Source organism: Leopardus geoffroyi, chromosome D1 (assembly GCF_018350155.1).
Source record: "Leopardus geoffroyi isolate Oge1 chromosome D1, O.geoffroyi_Oge1_pat1.0, whole genome shotgun sequence".
NCBI classification, from domain to species: domain Eukaryota; kingdom Metazoa; phylum Chordata; class Mammalia; order Carnivora; family Felidae; genus Leopardus; species Leopardus geoffroyi.
In genome coordinates, this window is record NC_059329.1 from 77,503,892 (window position 1) to 77,528,092 (window position 24,201).

The window sequence follows — 24,201 nt, forward strand, 5'->3', positions numbered from 1 at the left end:
GACATAAATACAACATAAATACTTGAAAAGTAGAAGCATTGGAAAAGAAGTTCCATACATTCTCACCACTTGCTACCAGCCCACCTTCATCTGTACCTATATACTATACCCAACCCCTATGCCCTACCTTGACTCTGAAGGAGATGCTTCCTCTTTTTTTTTTTTTTTTCTTCAGTGTTTCTCTCTTTTTGCCTCCTCAAGAATATTGCTTCAGCTTCTGCATCATTTTTTACTTCTTTCTTGGGTCATGTCTACCACCATTTTAATTTGTTTCAGAAGATTACATCATAAATGTTGCCCCTTAATTCCACTCCCCATCTCCAGCTATAGTGCCATTTTCCCCCATTGAAGGCAAACCTGTTGACATAGCTGCCTATCCACCCTATCTCAAGTTCCTCTACTTGCATTCTCTCTTGAATGTATTGTTTTCTGACCTTTCTCCCACCATTCCCTATCACTTGTGATAGGACTTGTGAAGAACTCTAGTGGCTTCCATGTTGCTAAATCCTTGGACATTTCTTTGTTTTCACCTTATGCAATTGAGCTGCATTTGACACATTTGATCATAGTCTCATTCTTAAACAATCTTTCTTCACTTAGCTTCTGGGTCACTATTCTTTCCTAATTTTCTAGTGCTTTACTAGAGGCCCTTCTTAGTCTCCTTGTTGATTCTTTTCATGTCCCTAACCATTAATCATGGAAAGGATCCAGGGCTCATTCCTTGGATGTCTTCTCTCTCCGTGCTCTTTTCTTATGTAATCTCGTTCAGGCTCATCATTTTTAAAACCATCCAAGTGTACACGTACTCCCAAATTTACATCTCCACTTGGACCTTTTCACTGAGCTCCATACAGTTATGGCCCACATAATATCTCCATTTAGATATTTAATATGCCTTTTGAACCTTAAGAATGAACTCGTGATTCACTGTTCCTATCTACCCAAACTTATCTCTCCACAATCTTCCCTAACTTTGTAAGTTGTAACTAATCCCTCAAGTTGATCTTGCCAAATAAAATCTTGGAGACTTCCAAACATAAGTCAGATTTTACCACTTCTCAAGCTGCTTCACTGGTTTATCTCCCTCATGAAAAACCTATGTCCTTCCATTAACCTATAAAATCCTACACAAACTGATCCTGTGCTGACTTTGTGGCCTTTTCTTCTGCCCTTCTTTCTCTGATTCACCCATCTCTGGCCACAATGGACTTCTTTCTGGTGCTTGAATGCCATACTTTAAGCTGAGGGATCTGGACATATTTCATCAGTAATGGGAAGTCACTGCAAAATTTATGCTACAAAACATTTCTTCAAAGAGATCAGTCCCTGTTCTTTTGTTGGAATCTGATCAACCCTGGGAAATTGAGGCAGCATCTAAAGTTTGACACAGCGGTTCTGATGAACTAAAACTTCCAATTCCCTTTCAAGAACACTTTTATTTTTCACTGGATTTCAATACCAATTAAATCTGATCTGAGTATTGGGTGGTCACAGTTACACTGACAGAATTTGATTGCAAAGAGTAAAAATACATAAGCGTTTGATGAGTGGTAGAGAGAATGAAGGCTGTGGAAATTCATAAAATAAGGATAAATAGGGCTGCCTGAGTGGCTTAGTTGGTTAAGTGTCTGACTTCTGCTCAGGTCATGATCTCATGGTTTGTGAGTTCAAGCCCCACATTGGGCTCTCTGCTGTCAGCATGGAACCCACTTTGGAATCTGTCTTCCTCTCTCTGCACCTCACCTGCTTGCACTTGCATGCATATGCACTCTCTCCCAAAATTAAATAAACGTTAAAATAAATTTTTTAAAAAAGGATAAATAAATATGGGGTCAGAGAAGTTTTTATGGGGAAGATAGCTCTTTAACTCTATTTTGAATAGTGAGTACTATGTGGATAAGTTAAAATCATCACAGGGATAGAAAGAAGAGGCAGAATTTTTTGAACAGGGCAAGGAGGCAAGATTTAAGAGCAGGGCATCATGAAGGAGCAAATCGACTGAAAAAATGAGCTTACATTAGAAGGTAAAGTGCGTGAGATGTTTATACTCAGCTCCTCTAAATTTAATGAGCTTAGTCCTTCCACATTCTGAAGGGTCTATAAATTCAAATCCACATAATTTCTTTCCACGATAAGATTATGGCGATTTGTGTGTATTTACAGCATCTTGGCCTGATTCTATTTTTTAGAGTAGAACATATTTATTTTCAAAATATTCAAACTTTGAGTTTCAATAGTCATTTTTTTTTTCTTTTTAGGTGGAGTAGTATTCTTAGTCCCATTAAGTTTAAAGATCAGGAAAATGTTCAGGTAGTACTTTTTCTACAGTGTATCTGATTTGATTTTGAAGCAGAAATCAAATCATATCTGATTACCATTCAACTTGTGGGCAGCACCACTGTTAAGATAAAAAGCCACTGGGGCACATGGCTGGCTTAGTAGGTAGAGCATGTAACTCTTGATCTTGGGGGTTGTAAGTCTGAGACTTACATTGGATATAGAGATTACTTAAAAATAAAATCTTAAAAAAAAAAAGCCATCAGAGAAATATATACAAACTCTCAGTCTCTTCCCTAATGCTCTCAGAAATGCACTTTCCAATTCATTGCATCAGACTAAAAAAAATAAATAAGCATTCATGCTCGGAAACAATATGTCAATGACTCAGTATCAGTATCCTTCTCCACCATCCATCAATTTTTGTTCTATGTCAAGTGCTGTTTCCATAATCAATCTTTGGCTGTTTGTGATTGGGACTAAGCACCTTTTGTGCTTTCAAGGTATTGGAAGTAAGTGCAAACCAAAGAGAAAATAGATCGTTCAAGCACCAGCTTTATTTATGCTCTGACACCAATACCCTTGCCTTCATCTTTTTCCATGCATTGGCTGATTTCCCAATATCCACGCAAAAGATAAAAATCTTACTATCACAATAAATGTTGTGCACAATATTGTGCTTTTGATAGCACAATAAAAATTGGTTTCAGGAAGTGAATTTGGCCCATTGTTTGCTACGTTACTGCATTTTAAGACACATTTACTAAAAAGGAGAGAAAATTTTCACTTCAGAGTTATTCAGAATGTGTAGCTTTTTCTTTCTTCTTTTCTCTTTTTAAGCACAAAAATGGAAGTTCAGATTTGGAGACAATAGTTTTCTTTCTTTTGTTTATTCCTTTGAGACAAAACTTTCACACTCTGGACAAGGACAATGTCAATGAACAGAAAAAGTTTAGAAAATTCCATGCAACAGAGAATAGTTTTAATTACTTACCTATGTAATTTCCAAGCTCCTATTACCAGTCATGGTTGTGTTCTTTTCCAACTCTACTCAACACCTACAAAATGAACATTTAAAGATAATTGGTTATTTTGGTATATTGCATTATATTTGAAAGAATGTATACAGATATCCAAAATTCAATAACCCAGAACATTGGCTAACCATTTTATGCTTACATTTTGAAGAAATAAGGTTTTTTTGTTTGTTTTTGTTTTGTTTTGTTTTGGTTTTGGGTTTTTTTTTTTTTGACTAATTTTTTCCCTTTCAACATCCATGTTCACATGCTCAGTTATAGGACTTTCTATTGAAGGATACCTGATAGAGAAAGTCAGGAGGCAGGGTTACTTTTCCCATCCATGCTAATGTAGCAAGAGTGGACTCAGCTGAACATTAGGAAGAAATTAGCTTAGGGGTCTACCATCACTCTCCTCCACCACCCAGAGCATATTTACACTAATTGTTTGCATAAGAATTTGGGGAGAAACCTGTCTTGTTTGGAGGGTTTTTAGTAATGAGAACACTGGACTCTCCATGATTGTTACTATTGTTGCTACAGAGAGAGAGGTGATTTGGGGTACAGATATCTGAGAGAGATGCGAAACCAATAGGGTCTTAACACCTGAAATGGCGAAAAACAACATTGGAGCATGTGGCAACTTTGTAGCAAGAAAACAGTCCTTTAATAAAGGTACCAGTAGAACTGGCAGCACTGACAAAGGGCTCTGATCAAAGGGTTTGTGGGATTATCCTTTGATGAGATGGCCAGAATAGAAAAATACTTCTTGTTTTTGCTAGTTCAACACCCACTCCCCCTTCTTCTGGTAACAGCACCTTGAATTTCCTTTGTAACCACTCCACTGTCAGCTCATGCTGGGACTTCCCTCCTCCCACAGGAGTAGGGATTTAACCCAGGCCCGACAAAACAGAGCACTGTAAAATTTTTTGAATATTTTTTTAAGAAATTGAGACATACATTCCACAGAATTCATTCTTTTAAAGGCTATAGTTCTTTGATCTTCAGCATATTTACCGAGCTGTGCAACCATCACTAATATCTAATTCCAGAAGAATTTTATCATCCCCTCACCACAAAAATACCTTGTACCTATTAGCAGTTGTTCCTCATTCCCATCCACCATCAGCCCTTGACAACCACTAATCTACTTTCTGTCTCCATAGATTTTCCTGTATGGATGTTTCATACAAATGGAATCATATAATATATAATATTTTATATCTATCTTCTTTCACTTAACAGAATATTTTCAAGGCTTATCCATGTTGTAGTATCAATATCTCATTCCTTTTTATGGCTGAATAATATTCCACTATATGGTAATAGTACATTTTGTTCATTCATTTATCAGTTGATGGGCACTCCACTTTTTAAGAAATTATTTATTTTTGAGGGAGGGAGGGAGAGAGGGAGAGGGAGAGGGAGAGATAGAGAGAGAGAGAGAGAGAGAGAGAGAGAGAACATAGCAGGGGAGGACCAGAGAAGGTGGGGTGCAGGGAGACACAGAATTCAAAGCAGGCTCCAACCTCTGAGCTATAAGCCCAGAGTCCAACATGAGGCTCAGACCCATGAACTGTGACATCATGACCTGAACCAAAGTCAGATGCTTAACCAACTGAGCCACCCAGGCATTCCAATGGGCATTTCACTTTTTAGCTATAAGACTGATGCTATCATGAACATTCATGTACGAGTTTTTATGGGAATGTAGGATGTAAATTATGTTAGCCCTATGATTTGAGTGGAATCATTGGCTCATACAATAAAGCCATATTTATGTGTAATAGGGAAAATAATAGCAATTCTCTGAGCAGACTGTAAGAAGCTTCAATCTTATTCTTTTCCTTCCAGTGGTTCCAGACTGCTATTTGCCCACATGATTGTGGTATGTTAGTTTTTGATGTTGGTGTGGAGCTTAGAAGAGAAGGATGGGAATAGGAGAGGTTAAAATACTATAAATCTTACTGTTCTTCCCCTATCGAGAACTTTTTCTTGAATAAATGCTCCCCAGGTGGCTGAAAACTTTTAGCTAATATCCAGAGTTCTGAAAACATTGATTGTGATGATTTCTGCCAGTGTTCTTATTGCTTTTATGAATGATAGGATTTTTGGAAGTCCTTACTCTGCTATTTATAGCTGATATCACTAAGCCTGTAGTTTGTGCAGTGATTGATTCTGTCAAGGCATGTAACTTGATCCGGTCCTAAGAAAAATGACTTGACTTTTGTAAATGCTGAGGGTTTGAGGTCTGAGTATGGTAGTTTTTTGAGGGGCACTGCCCATATCCCCAGGGCCTTGTGGCTTCACTGCAAGTCTGCCAGCTCCTACTAGTGGATATTTACATTTGGTTCCTGACTAAGGGCTTTATCTAAAGCCATTTAAGTCTGTTCCAGCAGCCTCATGTACCTCAGCCTGGACATTCTTCTCATAAACAATAACCAATACTAGCTGGTGTACAAGGGTCCAATCTTCCTGGTCCTTTAGGTGGTATAACTGTGACATGTATTTTTACATTGTTGCCCTTCGGGGTAGGACTTCGGTTGCCCAAGGTGGCAGTTGATTTATAATGCACTCCCTATTTGTTCCTTTACCTTCCATGTCCTGCTTCCCCAGTTCCTACTGATGTCTCCTGTACCTCTCAGATAAATTACTTGGACTTGAAACTGTTTTTCAAAGTCTGTTTTGGGAAAAATTCAACTTAGAGAGATTGTAGGCTAGGAGTAACTGCAAACAACCTATTCTATAATAAGAAAGCTGACCTGGGAAGAAGCCATCCAGGCGTAAAGTCTGACAGAGCAGAGTTGAGTTCTGGTGACAATTTTTAAAAAATATTTATTTTTGAGATAGAGAACTAGTGGGGGAGGAGCAGAGAATGAGGAAGACAGGGGATCTGAAGAAGGCTCTGCACTGACAGAAGAGAACCCAATGCAAGGCTCGAACCCATGTGAAAGCATGACCTGAACTGTAGTCAGACAACTAATCGACTGAGCCACCCAGGTGCCCACTGGTGACAGTGTTTAAATGTCCCTTTAAGTCCTGATTCTGTGGACCTTTAGTGATGTGGGCCAAAATATTCCCTTTTTTGTTTCAAATGAATTTCAGTTAGGTTTCTTTCTTTCTTCATTTTTTTTTTTTTGTTTGTTTTTGCCTTTTTTGCCTCCGGAATAATTCTGCATAACATAGTATTTTATTATTGACTATGGACTTAAGGAAAAACCCCACAATAATGGATTGAAATAAGCAAAGCTAAGTTTATGAAACCAGTTAACAGCACCTTGACAGAGCCTTAGGAATTTCTTACAATCAAAGATACTTATAAGGTTTAGGATTTAAGCTCTAGTCATTTAAATCAGGCCTTTAATGGTAAGTAACTGTGACTGGGACAGAAACCTGACATAATTGCTTAAGATTGGTGACACGGCATGGCGAGCATCTTGAAGCAAGCCTTGATAAGTAAAGTGCTTGCTTGAAAATCAAGCTATTTGCCTAGTTGAGCAATCCATCATCCTATGAGAACTGTTTGCCCAGATGAGCAAACTGTTTGTTCAGATAAATGGACATGGAAGAATATCCTGAAGCAAACAGTGAAGTTATTTATCGGTTTAAAATCTTCAAGTAATAAACAGTTAAGTCTTATTGACACAGGTGTTCTCGATACTTAAGCAATGTGATACAGGTGGTATGAGTTCTTATAAAGAGTAGGATTTGTCTCCATGGGGACAGTCAGTGACATTGAAGGAATTCTAGACAAGGGAGAAAAAACAACATAAAGGTACTAAAGAATGGACAAAATATTAACAATGCTGGAGTGAAGTAACTAGGAAATTAGCTACAAAAGGGTATTTAGGTGAGATGTATAGAACCAGGAACCAGAACTTTGTCCTCTTAGAAATGGGGAGCCTTTGAAGGTTATGAAACACCTTACTACTGAAAAGTGTTTCTGTTTGGATTTTTTGTTTGTTTTGTTTTGTTTTACTAGGAAATGTTGGTTTTTAAGTGGTCACACAATATAATGTACCATCAACTGAGGAATTTGTAATTTCAAACTTCTGCTGGCTATTTAAATCTTTTTCATATTTTAATACCAAGCCCTATGCCTTGAACATTGATTGGAACATGAGAGCTGAATTATTATCTGTAAAGAATGATAGCAGGGAGTGAGACTATAAGCATCTTGGCTTCCATCTTTGCATATTATGGAGCCAGAGAAAGGGCATTATTTATTCATTGTGCAGGTGAGGAAGAGACAGTCCAAAGTTTCACTTAACATTTGTCAAACAGCACTGCTTATGATTTATGGCAAAAGCTCTTATAGTCACTAATAACCTCTTATTCAGATTCTGAGAAAACCTAGCATGAACATAATAGCAGCTAATATTCTTAGACTAATCACAAGTGTCACATTTAGACCAATATGGATTCTTATCCTGACTCTGACACTTAATGGAAAGATGACTGTGGGCAAGTTAGCGTCCTTGTCCCTCTGTTACCTTATGCAACTCGTAGAGAAAGATAATACTACCTACCACATGAATGTGATTTGAAAATCAAATGAAGGCTAAAAAATGGACTGAAAGAGTTTGGTATAACGTTGGAAAGCATTAAAGATTGGTTTTGTTTTTGCCTTTTTCCTTGAGTAGGCTTCTCTGAAAATATGCACAAGGAAAGGGAAATAAAAGTCCAGGCCAATTCGTAATGGAGAAAATGGCCGACTTCCAAGCCTTCTACGCTCTGGCTTCCCACACCCATGTATTTGTTTCAACTGTAAATCTGCTTTCAGAATCTTCATATGAGCACCACAAATAAAGTTCAGAAATTAGGATTTCTTCTTCTCCCAGACAGAGCTGCCCCTTAAGGAAAGCTTTTACCTCAAAGGGAATGACTATAATTCAACATTTGAGCATTAGGCAGAGGAAGCCCTCTAGGAACTCATTCCATGGTTGTAACTCTTGCAATATGGGTAGGTCTGAGGAATTCGGGGGCTAAAATGGAGAGGACAGTCAGTGAACTAGAAATTAGGAGATACAAGCTCTGCTACTTTCTACAGACACGTAACTATGTGTCACAACTTCTTGCAATCTCAGTTTCTTCATCCACGAATGGGAGACTTTGCAAGTTCATCTAAGGATTACAAGACACAAGGCTGAAGGAAGCACTTTTAAAATTCTAAAAATATATATTAATATGAATTTCAATAATTCTTCATATTACTTCCCTCAAGATACTTGAAGAGATACCAAATAAAAGCAATCAAAATATGAGGCAGCAGCAGTCAGGCTGGTAGGTGATCTCAGAGACGGTTATTACAGATCCATTTTACCACAGACAGTATGAAATTAACTAGAGACTACAATGGTGGCAGAGAAAATCTTCTTGGAAATTTCTAAGTGTGCAGTGCAGGAGACTACACCAATGGAGAGCACCAAGCAAGAAAGAAGACCTCTTGATTTTTTTTTCACATATTCTGTACAATGTAGAAGGGCAAAATTGAAACTTTACTCTCAATCTTGGTTCCTTAGGAAAGATGTTGTATTCTATCATTAAGCAAGCCTTTACTGAGCACCTAATGCATGCAACGATGTTAGTTGTCCTTTATGGAAAGACATCTATATGCCAGAGATCCTATAATGCTCTTAATATCTTCAAATAATTGTCTGAGTCAATCCTTATAACAGTGTATATGGTTAGGATTAATATACCTATTTTTAAAAAAATTTATTTGTTTTGAGAGAGAAAGAGAGAGAGAGAGAGAGACAATGACAACAGGAGAGGAACAGAGAGAGAGAGAGAGAGAGAGAGAATCTCAAGCAGGCTCAGCACTGGCAGCTCAATGCTGAACATAGAACTCGAACCCACGAACCATGAGATCATGACCTGAGTTGAAACCAAGAGGTGGACATTTAACCAACTGAGCCCCCCAGGCACCCCTATTAATATACCCTTTTAAACATATTCAGGAAGCTGAGATTCAGAGAGATAAAGTAACTTAACAAAGACAGATCCTTGGTAGTTTTTAGCAGAAATCAGGTTCAAATCTCGGTCTGCACCATTCTAGAGGCTATGCCCTCAAACAGAATGCTCTACTGATACTCAGTTTTCTTTGAGAGTCTTTACTCTTCTTCATGGTTTAATTAAACTCTATAAACTTCTCTAAAATCAACAAAGGGAGAAATTTATTTCACTTCAATTTTTAAAATAAACTTGCTTCATCCAGCATTTTATGGACCACAATGGGAATGAAAATGGGATAAAAAGACAATTGAAAATTCCCACCTGGAAAAGTTCAAAGGCATTTTTATTTTACATTAACTCATGAACAATAGAAATTTAAACATTCTGCTTCACATTAAAAAATAATAGAGTCAGATAATAGATGTCCAGAATGTTTTCTTTGTGCTTTAGTGAGAGAATCTTTGGTGTTTCTTTCAGTCAGGCATATTCCACTGAAGTATTACGAAATATATCTATCACTTAGCTTTGAAAAAAAAAAAAAGCTGAAAAAAAGGTGTCATTTCTGTGATTCCAAGTTTACACGGGAAGAAATGCATGAAAATGCCAGAGAGTTGTTAGCTATGTGAGACAGGGAAAAAGGCATAAACATAAGTAAATGGGAGACAGAAAGTGGGTCTTTCTGTTCAAAACTCTATCATCAATCGCACTTAGATACTCAGATGTTGAACTGGAAAACCTATAAAACTAAAACTCTTCAAGTCTAGAAATTACTACTTGCAATGTCATCAAAAAATTTTATCATGTGTGCAGTTACACATGGAAAGAAAACTTACAAGTCTCTTAAAATTCTGGATAACTGTAGATCTTAAAGTTGGTTCCTTAAAATTCTTATTCAGAATGAATATTATGAAGGAAAGGACTTCGTATCTTGGACAAAGATAGTTGTAGAGGCCTATACATATTTCCCATAATGTCAACATGTTACACAGGCAGGTAGCATACCTCTTTATCTGGCCTTCTATTTATTTGACAACGTTTTCATCACAGCAGAGGATCTCCAATGGTACAGAAGTGTTTGTATCCCAGCAGCAGGCAAAAGCCAGGGGCTGTGTGCCAAAGTTGTAAATGCATGTATTCTGTGGTGTAGCTGAGAGATAGCTGCCTCTAGGAGTATGTCATGAGGAATTCTAAGGATGATGAGGCCAGACTCTACTCTGCATGGATCCACAGCAGGTAAGCACTACAATGAATGCGGCTGGCTGCCATCCCTAAGAGATATTTGCAGTTGAAGCTGAGTTTTTTAATATTGTTGCAGTGGAAGGAGTTTATGTATCGTATCCATAGCAGGAGAGGAGCAGAAGTCCATAAGTCTCATTGGGATGGCTGGCTTTCACTCACATGTGACTAAAAACACAGGGACCATTTTTAATCTGTCAAATTAGCTAGGTTGTAGAATTTTCAGGAAAAAGGGTGACACAACAATTCTAGAGGATAATTTTAGCAAAACATATCAAAAGCCTTAAAATGTTCGTATGTTTTCTCAGGGCAATTTTAATCCTAGGAATTAATTTTAAGGAGGCTGTGTTCAAACATGGTCTAAAGAGGGTGCCTGAAGGGTCAGTCAGTTGAGCATCTGACTTCAGCTCAGGTCATGATCTCACGGTTCATGAGTTCAAGCCGTGCTTTGCTGCTGTCAGCACAGAGCCTGCTTCGGATCCTCTGTTCCCCATTCTCTCTCTGTACCTCCCCTGCTCATGCTCTCTCTCAAAAATAAATAAACATTTATTTTAAAAAATGGTCTAAAGAATGGCTGTTCATGCCATCATTAGTCATAAGAATAAAATCAGAACCAATCTACTTCCTATATAAATAATTGGTTACCATATGTCAATAAAAGGCAAAAGGGAATACTATTTAGTTATTTTTGTACATTATATGTACATTGTACATTATAATATTAAACATTTGAGGGTCACAAACCATTTTTTAGAGTCAGATGAATACCATAGGCCCTTTCCTGTTCTAAAACGTAAATGAATTGACCTAAATTTATACCCAGAGTTTGGCATAAAATGCCAGAAAGTTCATAGATCTCCCACAGTACATGTAGGGATACAAAGTTAAAAATCCAACATGAATTGCCACTGGATTATAAAATATTCATAATTCATTAAGTTTAAGAAATCAGAATATGTAATATATATGCAGCATGATTCCTTTGTAATTTAAATATATATATACACACACACACACACACACACACACACACACACACACACACACACACATGAATGTTATATTATTATGATCCCTAAAATATCCTATTCAACAGCATAGGCATCCTCCTGCCCACCATTAAGGGACAGAAATCACATCTTAACATTTGATTTATTTCCTCAGAAGTTCAATTTTTCCTTTTTATTGGTTTGTTAAAACCGATAAAAATGCTCAATTACCTATGAATTAAATCAAAAAGAAAAAAAAAGAGCTTTATGGGCCATGTGGGTGGCTCAGTCAGTTAAGCATCTGACTTTGGCTCAGGTCACGATCTCGTGGTTCATGAGAGCCCCGTGTTGGGCTCTGTGCTGACAGCTTTGGATTCTGTGTCTCCCTCTCTCTCTGCCCCTCCCCCACTCATGCTGTCTGTCTCTCTCTCTCTCTCTCTCTCTCTCTCAAAAATAAATAAACATTAAAAAAAGAGAGCTTTATTACTTTTCACTAAAGAGCATATATTCCAACAGAAATATATAAAGTATATAAATATATAGGTAGTATATAAATACATAAAGTAATGATTCAGTTTGGCCATTTTTTGTGTTTCTGTGTGTGTGTGTGTGTGTGTGTGCGTGCACACGGGTGTGTGTGATTTAAACTTCTTAAATGCAATCAGTAAAAACCAACTCTAGTTAATTTATGCAGAAGAGGCAAATTATTACACGAAATGAGCTAGACGATAGCCTCTGGAATGACAACAGTATAAAGAATATGAAACCATTTTGCAGCAAAACAAAACACAAAACAAAACAAAACAAAAAACCACATCAACCAAAAAACTATAACTTATAAAAAATTATAAAAATAACAATAATATTAATAACTATTTAATACTTAAAATTTTTCCCAATTATGCAGCAAATGAATAAACGTTTATTAAAAAAATCTATATAGTCTTATACAAATAGTAAGAGTCTCTGACTCTTGAGCCATGATTCACTTTCCCACTGCAATTCAGCATGATGAAAGTTCCACTCGAGGTAGGTCAGGCCAAGAAAATGGGGCTCTCACTTCCCAAAGTTTCCATTCAAGGACTGTGGGAACTCCTTCAGAGAGACAAGTTACCATCTTTTCATATTTCCCCAAGCTCCATGTTGCAAAGGCCAAATTAAAGGTTTATGCAACTGAGAAGTCAGGAACTTCTTTCCCCACATGGCCCTCATTTATAGGGCAGAGGCTTTGTGCCAAGTATGACAGGCTGAGAATACCGTGTTGCCATTGAACCCACTGTATGGCACTTGTAGGGTTGGGGTAGGAAAAGGCAATATAAGAAGACCAGACTTTAAAAATTGATACTAATGACTATGAAGGGCATTTTATAGTAATAAAAAGGGTCAATTTATTAGGAAGTTATAGTTTTTGGAAACATAAATACATCTAATAACAGAGCTCCAAAATATATGAAGCAATATCTGACAGAACTAAAGGGAGAAATGGATAATGTAATAATAATTGTTGGAGACTTCAATAATCTAATTTTAATAATTGTTATAATAAGTATGTAGAAGACCAAAACGAAATAGATGATTTGAACATTATAAACTCACTAGACCTAACACACATATATAGAACATTCCAGTCAAGAAGCAGAATACAAATTCTTCTCAAGTACACATGAAACATTGTCTAGAATACATCATTTGCTGGGCCATAAAACAGGCTTAGTAAAATTAAAAAGGTTGAAATCATACAAAGTACTGTCTCCAATCATAGTCAAATGAAATCAGAAATAATGGAAATACCTCTAGGAAGTACACAAACATGTGCAAATTAAGCAACATACTTCTAAATAATCAATGGGTCAGATAAGAAATCATAAACTAAATTTAAAAACACTCCAAAATGCACGTGCTTGGGGGGCTCAGTTAGTTGAGCATCTGACTCTTGATTTTGGCTCAGGTCATGATATAGGGTTGTGGGATTGAGCCCTGTGTTGAGCTCTGCACTGAATGTGCAGCCTGCTTAGGATTCTCTCTCTCTCTCTCTCTCTCTCTCTCTCTCTCTCTCTCTCTCTCTCCCCCTCCCTCCCTCTCTCTCTCTCTCCCTCCCTCCCTCCCTTCCAGTCACCTACATGCTTTCTCTCTCAAATAAATAAATAAATAAATAAATAAATAAATAAATAAATAAAATCAATAAATCAAAATGAATGAACGTTAAGATACAACATATTAAAACTTACGGGGTACAGTGAAAAGGGTATACTGAGTAAAATATAAGATCTCAAATCAAAAATATATATTCATTAAGAATTCTTTAAAAAATTCAGAAGATTGTAATACCAAAGTCTTATCGGCTGAGGCATTATTTTTCCCCCTCTTTTACTAAGCAGTATATTGTGAATATTTTAGACAATGAAATAGCTTTTTTAATAGAAAACTATTTTAATGATTTTTAAATGATTACTGGGGTGCCTGGGTGGCTTAGTCAGTTGAGTGTCTGACTCTTGGTTTCAGTTCAGGTTGTGTGATCTCACAGTTTTGTGAGTTTGAGTCCCACATCGGGCTCTGTGCTGATAGTGCAGAGCCTGCTTGGGATTCTCTGTCTCTGTCTGCCTGTCTGTCTGTCTGTCTCTCTTTCTCTGCCCCTCCCCCATGCATGCTATCTCTATCTCTCTGAAAATAAATAAATTTTAAAAATTTAATGATCACCACAGTCATCTTTAATCATTGCTTTGTATTTTTATAACATTTAATTCTTCCATCTGGTTGGTAGGAATATCCTACTTGGACACAATAGACACTCCTCCAATAGCTTTTTTGTTGTTGTTGTTAACTAAATTTCCAATATCATTTCATGGCATTTTGGAAATGATTGTCTTTTCACCTATGCACCTGTGAGAGTCTCACACATAACCGTATCTGTCATTCCCAGTTCAATCACATACTTGTAAATCTTCCACGGACAGTGTGGTCTATTTCTAATGAAAGCCTCTAGCTTAGAATAAGAAGCATCCAACTGAGGCACTTTCAAAGCTTTCTTTCATTGAAATTGCTGAGGAAGCTTTAAGCACCCTGCTGCCCAAATGACTTAGTGAAATTAATGATCCAAAATGAAAGTTAAAACCTCTATCGTCCTTTCTGGAAACAAAATCAGCACACAAAGAGCTGAGGGAAAGCATGCCAGGGAGGTCTCACTATCAAGTCAGGGGTACCAGTGCTTTTCTAAGGAGCCAATAAATCAACATAATTTCAGATCCCCAGGGTTCATTGAAAAGAGCAATTATGTTAGTCAAAATAATAAGGTGGAGGCTGGGATCCGAATCATATGCCAAGTGTTATGGGAATGTATGTGTTGAGGAACCAGGACAGCAGTATAATTTTTTCCAAATGAGATGTGATTTTGTGGTAAGGTTAAAAGCCCAGGCAGGGCAGTTTAACAAATGTGGGTTCATATCTGAACACTTAAGAGTTGTATGACCTTGGAAACTGTTATACTGAAACCATTTATATGAAAACAGGATAAAACAATTAGACGATTTTCTGCCCAAACCAGGAAGATAAATGTCTTGTATATGTCTATAATTTTCCTCCACAGGAAAATGGAACAATGAACTCACATAATTTAATAAATATAATTAACTTTCAAGAGGCTCCTTTCTGTGAGTTATTCATGTATTAATTATTTAACAAATATTTACCGAGCACCTACCATGTGCCTGGTACTCCAAAGGTTTGTATGCATGTGATAGCAGAATGAGGAGACGTGGGGAGGAGAATGTGCATGAAGATGCCTGCTTTCAAATTGCTCCTATTACTGGGGAAAAGGGAAAATGAAGAATCGCTCTAAAAATGCACATGACAATATCATATCCATATATATTACTTATGTTCTACCATTCTAATTAAGAGTTTGGGGAGGCTACAAGAGTGTCTGATTTAGTCTCTGAATTGATTTAACACATTAAGACTTCTAGTAAATATTTCAGCCATATGATCATTGAGGTCTTGCCTAATCCAAAGATTTTAAAATAATATGACTTAATATATCAGTCATATCAATAAAAGTGAATAGGCTTAAGTTATCTAGTAAAAGAAAAATTTTCAACTTGACTAGGAAACAAAGATCCAAATATAATCTGCAGACTTGAGAAACACCTAAAAAATAATTCAGAAAGGCTAAAAAATAAAAGCCTGGGCAAAGGTATACTAGGCAAATGGAAACAATAAGACAGCATTCCTCCACTGATTTCAAAATCGAATTTACATTAAGAAGTATCAAATTCAACAAAGGACACTTATGAATGCTAAAAACCACAATCCAGAATGAGTATATAATGGTTATGAATATCTGTACCAAAAAAAAAAAAATGATAGGAACTCTATAATGCAAAGTCTGTAGGAGATAGGAGAATACATAGATCAAAATATGCTAATAATAGAATAGTTTTAGATGCCATTCTGTACAAAACAGATCAAGTGGCCACAAATTAAACAAGAATATGGAAGATCTAAACAATATGGTGAATAAAGGCAGTCTTATGGCTGTATATGGAACTGGGAATCCTGATAATAGAGAATACACTTCAAAAACACTTGGAACAAAAATTAGTCATATGGGGGCGCGTGGGTGGCTCAGTTGTTTAAGCATCTGACTTTGACTCAGGTCATCATCTCACGTTCGTGGGTACGAGTCCTGTGTCAGGCTCTGCGCTGACAGTGTGGAGCCTGCTTAGGATTCTCTCCCTGCCCCTCTCTGCCCTTCCCCCACTTGTGCGCACTCCCTCTCAAATAAATAAACTTAAAAAAATTAGTCATATGAAGGGCACAAAATACATTAGTAAGTTCTATAAAGTAGAAATACTACACATTGGTCACAATGTAATAAGACTAGAAACTCATAGCACTATAAAAACAAAAGAAAATGCTTCAACCTAAAAATTAAAAAGGCATGTAATAAATCTTGGCTGGAAGGGAAAATAAGAAACAAAATTATAGAATTTCTGAAACCGAATAATGACAAGAATCAATGGGACATGTTTTAAATGATCAAAGAAAAAATAAAAAAACAAATTCAATAACCAGTGAATTAAGTGAAAATAGTGAAGTTGGCCCCAACTAAAATACTAGGGAAAAAAGAGAATAATGCAGCCCCCCCCCCCAAAAAAAAAATAGAAATAAGCATGTGATTAAATTAAAAGTAAAAATTAAGGTGGAACATAGAAAAATCAATAGACGTAATTTAATAAATCAAAATCTTGTTTTTTGATGAACAAAGAAGACAAACTCCTAGTCAATCCAAGGAAAAAGAAAGCTCAACTATACAAACTAAGAAGTGACAAGGAGAAAAGAAAGATTGAAACAGAAGGAATATGTAAAATCATGAGACTATATAGATCATTGAGATCACAGCAGAGATGGAAGAGCTTAACCACATCAATTCCCATTGAAGAAACAGTGTTTTAAGAACAACAAATAAACTCAGGCCTGGATAGTATCACAGTTGGATTCTACCAATCTCCAAACACTGCATAGTCCCAATGATACATAAATTGCTCCAGAACTTTAGAAAACAAAGGATGCTTTCAAATTCCTTTTTTAAACCTTAATTCCTAAACTTGATAAAAATTGCAGAAAGAAGGAAAATCATACACTGATATCACATATAAAAACAAGGGGTGCCTGCATGGCTCACTTGGTTAAGCGTTCAACCCTTGATTTCTGCTCAGGTCATGATCTCACCATTTGTGAGATCCAGCCCTGTATTGGGCACCAAGATGAGAACAGGGAGCTTGCTTGGGATTCTCTCTTTCTCTCTCTCTCTCTCTCTCTCTCTCTCTCTCTCTCTCTCCCTCTCTCTCTGCCCCTCCCCCACTCTCTGTCTCTCAAAGTAAATAAACTTAAAAAATAAAGAAAACACTTTTAATAGAACCCAACATGACAAGAATAATATAATACCCCATGATCAAGTAAGATTTATTAGAAGAATGTGTTATTTGTTCAGTATTTTGAAACCTATTATGATATATATTAATCATATATTAATAGATCTAAGTAGAAAATGGATATGATTATGTCCATATATATTAAAAAGTCTTTTTTATTTATTTTTATTTTTTTAGAGAGAGTGCAAGCGGCAGGGGACAGAGGGAGAGAGAGGATCCCAAGCAGGCTCCACACCCACCGTGAGGTGGGGCTAAATCCCAGGAGCCTAGGATCATGACTTGAGCTGAAATCAAGAGTCGAACTCTCAACTGACTGAGTCACTCAGGCAGCCTGAAAATCTTTTGAAAAACACTTCATTTGTAATTTTACAACCCCCAGGATATCAGAATTGGCTATTTCAAGGACATTGGGAGTTATTCTGAACATAATGGGAAACCAATGGAGAATACTTAAACAAGGCAATAACATGATCTGATTTATGCTTCAAAGATACCACTCTGGCTTCAGTACACGAAATAGAACATAGGAGGGGCAAGAGTAGAAGGAAGGCCAGTAGCTGCTTCAGTCAATTCCTGAAGTCTTGACCAGAACCATAAAAGGAATCAACATTCCAGGGAAGGAGAAGAAACAGGTGACTCTTCCAGAAACAGCCTTAAGAAAAGTCCCAACCTATTTTTTAGGCCCCAGGTTGCAAAGAAAGGCCACCACAAATCCTAGAGAGGTTAGTTAAACACTGTGAGGTATTTTACAAAAAGTTTCTTTTATATAAAGGTACAGTTAACCCTTGAACAAAACAGGTTTGAACTGTGTGGCTCCATTTGTACACTGATTTTTTTCTTAAATAAATACAGTACAGTACCATAAATATATTTTCTCTTCCTTGTGGTTTTCTTTTCTCTAGTTTATTTTATCGTAAGAGTACTCTATGTAATACATATACAAATATGTATAAACTATTTATGTTGTTAATAAGGCCTTTGGTCTTAGGCTCTTAGTGAAGTTTGGGGGGAATCAAAGTTGTGTGTGTATTTTCAACTGCACAGTGGTTGACGCCCCTAATCTCTGCATTGTACAAGGGTCAATGGTAGTTATTGCACGAGTCTTGCATCAGACAGTTCAAATCAGCATATAAATTATATAGATTTTCTAGGAGAGAACCCTCACAATTGTGTTAAATGTAAACACAAAAAATGGTTCTTTTCATTCAGTTGCTATTTAACCATTTGTAAGTGTTAGTGTGGCTAGCCACAATGGCATTTTATTGATTTACATTTAAAAAATTTTTTTTTAATTTTTTAATGTTTATTTATTTTTGAGAGAGAGACAGAGACAGAGACAGGGCATGAGTGGCAAGGAGCAGAGAGGGAGGGAGACACAGAATCCGAAACAGGCCCCAGGCTCTGAGCTGTCAGCACAAAGCCTGATGCAGGGATTGAACTCACAAACCATGAGATCATGACCTGAGCTGAAGCTGGATGCTCAACTGACTGAGCCACCCAGGCACCCTTGATTTACATTTTAATTACACATTGCATGACTGAAAGTTAATGTGATGATGATTATCCATTGAGTAAATATTGGGAAATAATTGGAAGTTGAGTCTCTTGGGTAGTGACAGTCAGGGAAAAGGGATCATTCTTTCCAGTATAAATGGTAAAGTGGCCATACAGTATGAAAATTGCGTGAGAATTTGTTAGTAACCACATACATCAGGGCTTATTCATGTTTCCAACAGAAGTCCTAAGCTGCAGGCTAGAACTTGACATGCAAGCGAATCTGAAAGAAAAGATTTGACTAAGTGGTTATGAAGACTGAGGTGTTTTAGGGTAAACCTTGAAAACTATGGTTTTTGGTGCAAATGTAAATGGGATCGATTCCTTGATTTCTCTTTCTGTTGCTTCATGTTGGTGTATAGGAATGCAGCTGACTTCTGGGCATTGATTTTATATTCTGCCACTTTACTAAGAATAAATCTAATCAAAGAGGTGAAAAATCTATCCACTGAAAACTACAGAAAGCTTATGAAAGACATTGAAGAAGACACACAAAAAATGGAAAAATATTCCATGCTCCTGGATAGGAAAAACAAATATTGTTAAAATGTCAATACCCCCAAAGCAATCTACATATTCAATGCAATCGCTATCAAAATAACACCAGCATTCTTCACAGAGCTAGAACAAACAATCCTAAAATTTGTATGGAATCAGAAAAGACCCCGAATAGCCAAAGCAATCTTGAAAAAGAAAACTGAAGCTGGAGGCATCACAATCCCGGACTTTAAGCTGTATTACAAAGCTGTAATCATCAAGACAGCAGGGTACTGGCACAAGAACAGACACTCAGATCAATGGAATGGAATAGAGAAACAGAAATGGACCCACAAACATATGGCCAACCAATCTTTGACAAAGCAGGAAAGAATATCCAATAGAATAAAGACAGTCTCTTCAGCAAGTGGCGCTGGGAAAACTGGATAGCGACATGCAGAAGAATGAACCTGGACTACTTTCTTACACCATACACAAAATAAACTCAAAATGGATGAAAGAACAAAATGTAAGACAGGAAGCCTTCAAAATCCTCGAGGAGAAAGCAGGCAAAAACCTCTTTGACTTTGGCTGCAGCAATTTATTACTCAACACATCTCCGGAGGCAAGGGAAACAAAAGCAAAATGAACTATTGGGATGTCATCAAAATAAAAACCTTCTGCACAGTGAAGGAAACAACCAGCAAAACTAAAAGGCAACTGGAGGAATGGGAGAAGATATTTGCAAATGACATATCAGATAAAGGGTTAGTATCCAAAATCTATAAAGAACTTCTCAAACTTAACACCCAAAAAATAAATAATCCAGTGAAGAAACAGGCAAAAGACATGCATAGACACTTCTCCAAAGAAGACATCCAGATGGCCAACTGATGCATGAAAAAATGCTCATCACTCATCATCAGGGAACTACACATCAAAACCACAATGAGATACTACCTTACACCTGTCAGAATGGCTAACACGAACAACTCAGGCAACAACAGATGTTGGCGAGGATGAGGAGAAAGAGGATCTCTTTTGCATTGTTGGTGGCAATGCAAGTTGGTGCAGCCACTCTGGAAAACAGTATGGAGGTTCCTTAAAAAATTAAAAATAGAACTACCCTAAGACCCAGCAATTGCACTACTAGGTATTTATCCAAGGGATACAAGGATGCTGTTTCAAAGGGGGCACATGCACTGCAATGTTTCTAGCAGCATTATCAACAATAGCCAAAGTATGGAAAGAGCGAAAATGTTCATCGATGGATGAATGGATAAAGAAGATGTGGTATACACACACACACACACACACACACACACACACACACACACACACAGTGGAGTATTACTTGGCAATAAAAAAGACTGAAATCTTGTCATTTGCAACTACGTGGATGGAACTAGAGGGTATTATGCTAAGTGAAATAAGTCAGAGGAAGACAAATATCATATGAGTTCACTCATATGAGGACTTTAAGATACAAAGCAGATGAACATAAGGGAAAGGAAGCAAAAATAATATAAAAACAGGGAGGGGGACAAAAACATAAGAGACTCTTAAATATGGAGAACAAACAGAGGGTTACTGGAGGGGTTGTGGGAGAGGGGATGGGCTAAATTGTTAAGGGGCATTAAGGAATCTACTCCTGAAATCATCGTGCGCTATATGCTAACTTGCATGTAAATTTAAAAAATAAATTAAATAAAAATTGAGAAAAAAATAAATAAAAACGGTTCCCACTTGTCTTTAAGCTAGAAAGCCCTTGCAATTTGGGCCACCTGGATGGCTCAGTTAAGTGTCTGACTCTTGGTTTCGCCTCAGGTCATGAATTCAAGATTCGTGGGTTCAAGCTCCATACCATGCTTTGTGCTGGCAGTGCAGAGCCTGCTTGGGATTCTCTCTCTCTCTCTCTCTCTCTCTCTCTCTCCCCCTCTCTCTGTGTGTGTGTGTGTGTGTGTGTGTGTGTGTGTGTGTGTGTCTCCCTCTCTCTCTGTCCCTCTTCCACTTGCACTGTCTCTGTCACTCTCAAAAGAAATAAGTAAACTTAAAAATTTAAAAAAAAGAAAAGCCTTTGTAATTAGAGATGTCATGTCCCTCACCTTTTTTACTGATAGTTTTATGTCACTTGGACTTTTTATGTGGCTCATATTTTTAAGCTCATTGTATGTATGTTTATTTAAAAAATCTGTACAAATGGCCCTCAACCCTGCTTCAAAGGGACATTTTCCCTTTTGATTGAAATTCTGCTCCCCTCCCCTCAGAAGAGGCTGAGAAAGACCCATTCTCTTCTTCTTTCAGCTGTTGCACAAACCCAACATTGTTTTTATCTTAAGATGGAATCATGATGCTTGTTCACTTAAAATCCTGCAAAATTACTCAGCTATTACAGAACAAAGTTCATGCTTTTCAGCATTGTTTGCAAAATCCCAAACCTCATAGTACCTTACCTCCCTGAAATTTTCCCTCTGCCCTTCCCCAGCTATGTATTTTGGGTCCCCTTTCCCCTTCTTACCTAGAAGAGCATTCTCTTATTTCCCTGTTTGGTGACCTTCTATTCATCCATCAAAACTCAACTCAACTGTTTTTGCCTTTGCCCCAAATTCTCTGGCATAGACATTACTTGTATCAGTAGCCGTTGGTCCCATCTTTTCATTACAGAGTTTATAATATTATTTATTTGTTGTTTGTATGTTTGTTTTTACCCAATATAGGGAGATGCTGGTGATAGGAATTAAGTTTTCATTTTCCAGGGGTTTTGTGTGTGTGTGTGTGTTTGTTTAATCAAGAAATATTTATTGCATGTCTGCAGCAAAGCAATCCATGAAGTGATAGTGACACAGATGGGAAAAAGCAATGTTAAAGCAGAGATGATCCCTCTGACAAGATGGTTCTTGAAACAAGATCTGAAGGATGAGAAGGAGCCAGCCAGTGAGGCTCTGTGAGAGGACAGAGAAGGGGACATGGTCTGATACAGAAGGAAAGTTGGCAGGTTTGAGAACAGGAGGCCAATGAGACCGGGGCAGAGCAATGCACAGGGAAAATGGCAGCATGAACCAAATTCATGTCTGTTTCCATAGACTTTATACTGAAACTGACAAACAGAATTCAACAAAAGTAATTTTCTGAATAAATATTGTATTGAAAATTAAATTTAAAAAAACTTTAATGTGTATTCAGTTTTGAGACAGAGAGGAAGAGAGAGAGCATGAGTGGGGGAGGGGCAGAGAGAGAGGGGGACACAGAATCCAAACCAGGCTCTATACTCTGAGCTGTCAGTATAAAGCCCCACGCAGGGCTCGAACCCACAAACTGTGAGGTCATGACCTGAGCCAAAGTGGGATGTTTAACTGACTGAGCCACCCAGGTGTCCCTGAATATTAAATTTTAATTAACCGAGTTGTTTAGAATAAAATCATTTAAGAAATGATGGGGTGCTTACCACTATCAGATCATACCTTTCATCACAAAGGGGGAAAAAAATCAGGCCTGGCCAGACCTGGAGTCTTAAATTCTAAGAGAAATATCCCATGAAATCTTTCTGAGAAACTAAGCAAGAAAGTGGACAATGTTTCAACGTAGTTCTGCTAAAGATAAATGCTTATCATGGTTGCTTCTTATGCTGATCCTTAATTAAAACTCAAGGCATATTAAATCACTGGTCAGTGATGTATTAGAAATCAACTTAATAAAGCCCAGATATATAGCTTTCTATTTAACTGACTTGATCTAAGGACAAGTCTTAGAAAATCTAGAAGTGTGGTTTTCAAATCAGGCAAGACCTAATATTCTGGGAAGGTACCCAGGGGGTCCCAAAGCACTGTGGGCCCAGCTGATGGGCAGTGGCACAACCCTGAATTTTGCTTCTACCTGAGTAAGATCAATTCTCCTTTTATCCATCTGTATATGAGCTTTCTGCAAAAGAGTAATTTGAAGAAAGGGCTTCACTACCAACAAAAGTTAGAAAACTATTGGTCTAGAGAAATATTTAGTTACTGCCTGAACTATATTATCTCTTCAAGCCACGTTAACACCTACCATATGCTTCTCCTGAACCCACTATGAAAGGCCAGTACAAACACAAACCTTAAAAGCCTTATTTCTGAACCTTGTTCCTTCACTTTTCGTTATGTGTAATTCCAACCTGTTAGTGACTTTTGTGATACAGCCAGAACATTTAATGTCTCATTTCTGTCTTGTCTTGCCCTTTGGACTCTGTATTTTTCACCACTTTCCTGGCTATAACCTTTGACCTTGACTCTTCTCCATAGCTATTTGCTTTTCTCCAAATTATACTGCTTTGGATTACCTCTTCTAAATGCTTTCATACTTCCAGTTTAGCGGTGCAACCTGTCTAACCCTGGCATAACCCACAAGAGGGTGTTTCCACTAAGCCCAGCCCAAACCTCCACTGAGAATGGCCAAAAAGAGTCACTCTGAATCAGATAGGATGTGCTGAAGTGCCAATTTTCTACTTGACCCTCACTAGAATTTATTCTTTCCTTGATCCCTTCCTTTCCCCTTTTTGCTTTTTTGTCATTTTTCACTACGAGGTCATGTGTGCCCAGTTACTGCACACCCCCATTAGTAAAAGAAGGCACGAGCTCCATCTGTGAGATACTGAACAATCACCAGATACAACACATCATCTCTGTATCATCCCTATTTTGTTTTTGAATGAATGACATGGCATGATGTTTGTGAAAACAATGTAGAAAGCAACAAATTGCCACACAAATGTGAGATAGAACCATGTTTTTAGCT

At 37.3% G+C, this 24,201-nt stretch overlaps 1 long non-coding RNA gene across 1 annotated transcript in view; it reads right to left on the reverse strand.

Moving 5' to 3' along the window:
* Window positions 1–24,201, reverse strand: part of LOC123601493 — a 182,706-nt gene that overhangs the window by 72,767 nt on the left and 85,738 nt on the right. Inside the window, exon 4 of the long non-coding RNA XR_006714135.1 lies at window positions 3,272–3,335. This is a non-coding gene — a long non-coding RNA (uncharacterized LOC123601493). The remainder of the gene's footprint in view (window positions 1–3,271; window positions 3,336–24,201) is intronic.